The sequence below is a fragment of the Aquila chrysaetos genome, chromosome 14, assembly GCF_900496995.4.
Source record: "Aquila chrysaetos chrysaetos chromosome 14, bAquChr1.4, whole genome shotgun sequence".
In the NCBI taxonomy this organism is placed as follows: Eukaryota; Metazoa; Chordata; class Aves; order Accipitriformes; family Accipitridae; genus Aquila; species Aquila chrysaetos.
Genome location: NC_044017.1, coordinates 16,442,864 through 16,450,244, shown reverse-complemented (window position 1 = coordinate 16,450,244; position 7,381 = coordinate 16,442,864).

The window sequence follows — 7,381 nt, the reverse complement described above, 5'->3', positions numbered from 1 at the left end:
TGAGTCTTGGCATTGCTGTGCAGTCATCAGACATCTGTTTAGGGAGCTTAGACAGCTATTGGGGTCAAAATAATGGGCAGCCAACATTTTAAAACTACCTACTCAGGAAAAAAAAAAAAAAAAGAAAGAAACAGAATCCTTTCTGGAAAGAAAATGCAAAGTTTTTCTGGCATTCAAGCCATTTTTCCTAATGGGGCAAAAAAATAGTGTTCGCATGTCAAAATACCCCAAAGAAGCAGAAAAAGGAGAAAAGATTAAGAAACGGATGAAAGCATTATGCAAAGAAGCCAATTAAGGGCAAGTAGAATCAGTGATTTTGAAAACTGGGCATAGGAATTTAAAAAGTAATAGTGTTGCCATAAATAATGGTGCCATTGAAATCAATAGTCAAACTTGACTGTAAGATGAATATTCCAGAAAACATTGGTCTGTCATTACATCTTCTGGTTCCTCTAGGGTGTTTGCACCCATGGAACTTTGAATTATGTTATCCCTGTATGTAGTTCAAACCTTGGAATTAAGAATGAGAATCCAGCTAACCATACCTGTAGCATTATAATCTCAAACAGCCAAATATTTAAAATACTAATATTTGGAAAATCTACAGAAGTATATGATTGATAATGCATTTGAACACTGTTTTTATCTGTTTATACAATTGATAATGCACTTGAACATTGCTTTTATCTGTTTACCAAAGTAACAGATAAGTAAAAGTAACAGTAAAGCCTTTTGTAGTAAAATACCAGTTTTCTCATGACCTAATTCTCCATGGGAGCAAGCGCACCATTTTTGACATGAATGACATCTGAGGAAAGCTGAAGGAGGAAAGCAAGGAAGGAGCACTATTTTTTCTGCCTCTTCTAGTGTAAGACATCCCAGATACTCAGAGGAGAGCACATGCTTTGAGAACTCCAGTTTCTGGTTTTTAACTCAGAGATCATCAGGACTGTTTAAAAACTTCCCTGCCTTCAATTCAGAACCAGGATCTCCCCAGTAGGAACATAAATGAAACAGGGGAGTGGAGCTAACAGGGACTTTGCTTCTCATAATGAAATTGGAAAAAACACAAGGAAAAGATCTAGCTAAGAAGAACATGCTCTTTTTGTAACACCACAATTCATACACCCTTCATCAATCCAGTGAGCGTACTCAAGAAATGCCTTCGCCGCACCGCATTTCTTCTATTTCCAGATTGTCTCAGAAAGGGCTGATTGTATTGCAGCTCTCCTCCAGCCTTGGAGGTGTGTCTGGCACTGACTGTACACCTCCAGAATGGACAAAAGGGACCCAGAGGCAGAAAGATTGATAGATCCATCACTACCCGGACCCAGGAGACCTGGCATGGCAAGAGGAATGGCAAAGGTTTTTATGCTGGTCTAATGATCCGTTGCAGGAAAGATCTCAAGTACTCTGCAAGTTCTATAGTATATGAAAGAGAGGGTCTGGAAAACAAGTTTGGATTTAGGTTTTCTAACTGTACCTAAATTCGCCTTTAGGTATCTTTGCCATTTATTGGATCTTTTGTGACTGAGTGGGCCATAGATAGTGCAAGGACAGGTTTTTGCATGGTAAGCTTTTTTTTTTTATCCCATCTGATGGGAAAAAAGAAATCACAAAAATAAATTACATGGGCATTTCTGGATATTTGGCAAAGATTTTTGCTTGATCAAACTGAACTTGGATGAAAGTTCAGACACTTATTTTTTGAAACCATTCCCCATCTAAAAATTTAACACACCCACTTTGACACAAGAAAAACCTTCCAAGCAACTGCAAACTTTCCATGATCTTTTGACATGGTATCAGTGCCGCTCAGATGTGCCTTTCCAAAAAACATATTTACTGCTGGACTGAGGGGGTTTTGTAATATTTAATTTTTCTGAGATATGTCACATAACCAATGCTAAGCATATTGTTGCTTAGTTTTTTAACATGGTAACTTCTAAACCATTTTACAGTATCATAAAGCGTTCAGTCTGTTGGCCTATACTTACTAAAATTTTACAAACTGTAAAAATCACTTAGTTATCCATATGATGGAGTAGCTAACATGGATAGTAATTTTTTTCCGCTTTATTGCAAAGCTGCTGAATTTCTTCAATCTGCTTCTCCAACTATATGCAGATAGACAAAATTAAAGATGACAGAAGACAGAAAAAAAAAAAAAAAAGAAGAAAAAAAGGACTAGAATTAGTTGAACCCTCCAGGATATTAATGTCATCATGAAATAAGGCATTTTTCCTGTGTCAGTGGCCACTGTTCCTTGAAGACAAATCAAGCTGAAATCTGGATTCTGGCAAAATGCGTGTCATGGATTTTTAGCCTCCTGGAGAGAAGCTGTACTTTTGTCATTATGATCTTCAGCATTTTACACTTAAACAGCTTATCTGCTATTTCAAAACCTTTACTCTAACATTATCAGCTCATTCATTAACAACCTTGAACTCCACATCTCCCCCTCTACCTTCTCCTTCTTATTCATCAGTGGTAAGGTTCTGTGAACCAAATTATACTCTCCAATATACTTGTATTCTGGAGACAATGCAAATGCTCAAGCTTCTTTGAAAGCATAATTCGTCTCTGTTTTTGATGAAGACTCATTAGAAAGAAACAACCCATCCTGACTTGCAAGATTCAGGTTGTTGCTTTCTGTCTATAAGGAAAGGAAAGGAAGAGAAGGAAAGGGAAGGGATTAATGCATTTGAAAGCCAGAGTGATTTGATATGGAACTGATGAGTCAAAATAAAATAACAAACCATTATATTAGAGCTGTCATGGATAGTTCTGTCTAGGTGGATCTACAAACTAGCAGTCCCTAACCTTAATGCACAGACAATATCTTTGGATACCACAAATGCTGGTTTTCTGGAGCAACTGGGGCTCACAGAAAATGATGCAGTTTTGACTTTGATCTATAGAAAATCCATTCTAATCATGATTACAACGTACTTCAGTTTAATATTAATTCAGTAAGGAAAAAGCCAGAAAGAATCATGGTAGTTTAAAAAAGGAAACCGTATAATAAAGAGAAAGTAAATTAGCAGGAAATTAGCAACAGCTAGGGAGTCAAAATGTTTGCAGGAGACATTGAGAATGAAGAATCTGTGCTATAACTCTGGGAAAATGTCTGATTGCTCAAACATTTTAGGGCAAAGTTATGAATTTAACAATAACAAATTGCTAGGACCAGGTAGTATCTATGCAAAAACTCTACAGGAGCTCAAGTGTGACATTGTTGAACTTCTCACAGACATTTACCCCCTCATTCAAAGCAGACTTGGTGCCAAACGAATTGGAAGCATCAGCTTGAAAAAACATGAAAGCTGCTCTGGGGAACTACATTTCAGTTAGTCTGATTTTCTATCAAACCAATTTGTACAAATTATAATAAATAACAGAATATAGAGGCATCTGGATATGTATGATATATAGGAGGAGAGTCCATAGAGCTTTTTTAAAGCAAGGTATACTCGTGATATATGAGTGTTTCTGAAGGAGCCAATATGCTTTTGGTTAAGCTGATTTCTTTAAATGAGTATATTTGGATTTACAAGAATTTTTTGTCAGAGTCTTTCCCTAAGCTATCATGACATATGAAAACATGGAGTATTAATAGAAAGGAAACAATGGGTTAGAAAATTCAGTTTTCATTATGGAGGGAGACAGGAAACAATGGGAGGTTCAGCCTGACTTCTGTAGGGGCAAGGCTATATAAATTAGGGCTTGTCAGCTTGGAAGAGAAGTAACTGAGTTTTCTATAGTCATGAATGACAAAGAGAAGCTGAATAGAGAATGATTAATCATTCTGTCTTTCTCAGAAAACCAGAACTAAGGGACACCCAATTAAATTACTAGGCAGCAGATTTAAAGTAGATAATAGGAAGTAGTTTTTCTTACAATACATAATTAAATTGCAGCGCTAATTGCCACAGGGTGTTGTAGAGCCCTAATGTTTAAATGGTTTAAAAATGGGGCTCAGCAAATGTAATATTATTACACAGGTAGTTATCAAAAATAAACGGTCCAGATGTCCCGATTCGGCAACTTCCGAAAGCTGGAGAAAATCCCTCTATACTTTTCTTGTTTCTGAGATATTTTCCTTACAAAGCTACCACCAGCCTTTGTTAAAGACAGAATACTGGATTAGATGGGCTTCTGCTGGCATGGTAGTGGCTCTATTTTTATAAAACTACTTTCACAATAATTTTTCAGACTGGAACTGCACTTCAAAATAACCTCCCCAGACTTGGAGTTTACTGTCCGTGCTCTGACCTTATTGTAAAACATCTTTTGTACAGCCCAGACTGGATTACTGCAATTAATTCTTTACTGGCTTGCCTGAAAGGCGGGTCCTGCCTGCAGCTATTGCAGCATAAAGCAACAGGCTTATTATCAGAGAAGAGCAGATGGGATTTGTAGACTTCCTGCTTCTTTGTTCTCTGCATTGGGAGCCTATTAGTAACTATACTGATTCAAAAATTTCTACTATAGGATACCATGTAAGTAGCATCCTATAGTAGATCTCTATGGATTTAGGGCATATAATTTCTCAGGTCCAGGAATAACAGGTTCCATGGACACATTAGGATGTTTGGGGTCAGTGTTAAACACATTTTATCAATGCCTTAAAAAAAGAAATGGAACCATCAAGTCTTCATTGTGGTTTGTAAAGAGCTTATGAAGTTCTGGGTTGATCAAACTCATCAGCTAGCGTTGGGATATCAAATGGAGCTCATTAACAATTATTAGTAACATCAATACTGGGAGGAAAATAATTTGTGTTTTAAAAATGAAACAATTAGGTCAAATATTTTAATGACTAAAAAGTTCAAACCATCTTTGCAGAAGACTAGCAGGCCAGCATGAAGACCATGAGATAGCGTGTTCATGAACACACATTTTATCTGCCAGCACCTCTACGCGAACCTACGCTGTCAGTGAAATTACATGTTAGTGAAATTAGATGTACATTTAAAATACAGCAACAAATACAACACAGCGAGATGCATTTTTACGCTTTACTAGATCCACCCGTCCAGGAAATGCCTGGGAAAAACACAGGGTCTCTCACACTGACTGCGAGCATGGTGTGAAGCGTGCACAAGTTTAAGCTGTTTTCTACCCATACTGCTGGATGGAAATTAGGCTCAAGGCAGTCTCACTCAAGGAAGAACCAACCTTCCGGACCATTTTCTTGGGGATGAGATGTAATGAGCCTGATCCTGCCTGTGATCAATTCATCCGAACTGCCAGGAAGAACTTTTGTACCCATGCTAGGGCACTATGCTCAGTCCTAAGCTTTTTCTCCTAGGGAACTCAGTTCTGAAACAAGTGTCTGCATGCAACATTTGCGTAGGCGGCACAAACAGAAGAAGGCAGTTGAAAATTTGCAACTACTTTTACTCATAACTGAGGACGAGCATTTCCATGGCGACTCTTAAGATTCTGCGCCATGATGCTACATGCTCTAGCTTGTCTCCAAAAGCATCTCCTGATGTATCTCCAAACTGTTGTCTGCATTCGTTAGATTTTTTTTTTTAACAATGCAATATCCTGACCACATTGTCATGTTCCTGTTCTGGCAATTGAAAAAAATCAGATACCCGTTTCCTGTTTTTTTGCTGGCCCACTAAGTAACATTGCTTGCCTGGTTCAAAGAGAAAAAGTAATTCCTCCATTTTGAATCTCTTTTGAGTATTGCCTCTCCCTCATTGCATCATCCAGCACTGATATTATCATAAACTTCTTCTTGGCTTTTTTCATTGTATATTACTGCTGTCTAATAAACTCAATATTACACACACTGCTAATTATCTTTTTTAGCACTTTACAGTCTTACTGGATTAGCATATGTGTTTCTAAGAATTAAGGCTAGTACCATTATTAGTGAAAATAACCTGAGAGATATGCCTTTTGCCTGGGGCTAAACATGTAGAAACTCAATTCTTCTTTTACTTACGGGAATAAAGATTACAGCTATATGTAGCAGTGAAAACTGGATTATGTTACTCACTCTGATGACGCGTGGCAGAACTGGGGCCAGATGGTTTTTACTCTCATTTTTCCACTTCTTTCTTCCAAAGGGACAGAGGACACCAAACAAAAGTTTTGGATTAAGCCCTATCTGGTTGCAATGTAATATACTGGGGGCTGTACTTGCTCTCTTCTTTGATAAAAGTTACGTTATCTGGAAGCCATTGCTTTGTGCCCTGCTCTATCTTCCTTTCCAGTCATTCCTGTAGTTCCAGCTGTTATTATTTGCACTGTAAGAGCGCTTAAAAGACTGACAAACATTAGTGCCATTGTCCCGTGCACGCGCAGAAGAAAGTTTTCAGGCTATAAACAAAAGAGAGAAAACTGTGACAGGCTGGATGATTTAAAAGTTGACTTATGCCCTGAACGGAGAATTAGTGTCCGTTCCTCCTTACCTAGGAAACCTGAGACAGCGACGCAGCACCGTGGAGGCAGTGGTGGCCGTTACGGCTACTACTCTGCCCGAAGCTGATGCTCAAGAATTGGGTAGCGACCGACTGACAGCTATTATTAGCGGGGGCTGAGCAACTTCCATGCTTCCTGGAGGTTTGTTCTCCATTTCATATCAGAGCTTTAGGAGACTTCAGGACAGTAACTTGGGAGGTTGTCCCCTGCAGCTGCAGCTAGGAGCAATGAACCCGATGAGGGCTGCGTGATGGCTGAGCTACCTTGGGCGACACGGAATCTCTGCTCACCTGCTAGGTGGGAGGAAGGGACGCAAGCGATGGTTCCTTCCGATACTAGGCAACGAAGGACAACGTAAAACACTACCATGAGTGAGCGTCGTTCATCCCTCTCTCAAAGACTGGAACGTTACAAACCCATCTACGTATCTGGACTGTGTTAAAAAAGTCATTTCAATGCGAGGGCATCTTTCACCTCAGGGGTTCTCCTATCCATAAACAATGAAGTAGTTATGCGGGTTTCTGCTACGCTGGGTTCAGTATTCCTGCTTCACCAGCAACGCATCTTCAAGAATACGTCGCTTTCCTCGCTGTGAATCCGAATTCCTAGAATCAGCACGTTTCTACCCCACAAATGCCTGCTTTGGGCTGAATTCGTTCCTTTCAAACCCAACAAAGCCTCTATTCGCGATTCCCATTCCCATCACACTTGCGATCTGCATAATTACAACCCTGACACCACCAGGCTCTAATTACGCGGCTCACGAGAGGAGCGGCGTCCTGGGCCACATCCAGCCCGCGGCTGGGGTGGGGTTGGCGGGGGGGGGGGGAAGCCCCTTTGTTTCCAGACCCGCGCTGAGGCGGCCCCGCCGCCCCCGGGGGCTACCCGCCGAGGTGCCCGCCGAGGCGGCCGCCGCCGCCCGTCCCCGGGGCCGATGGCG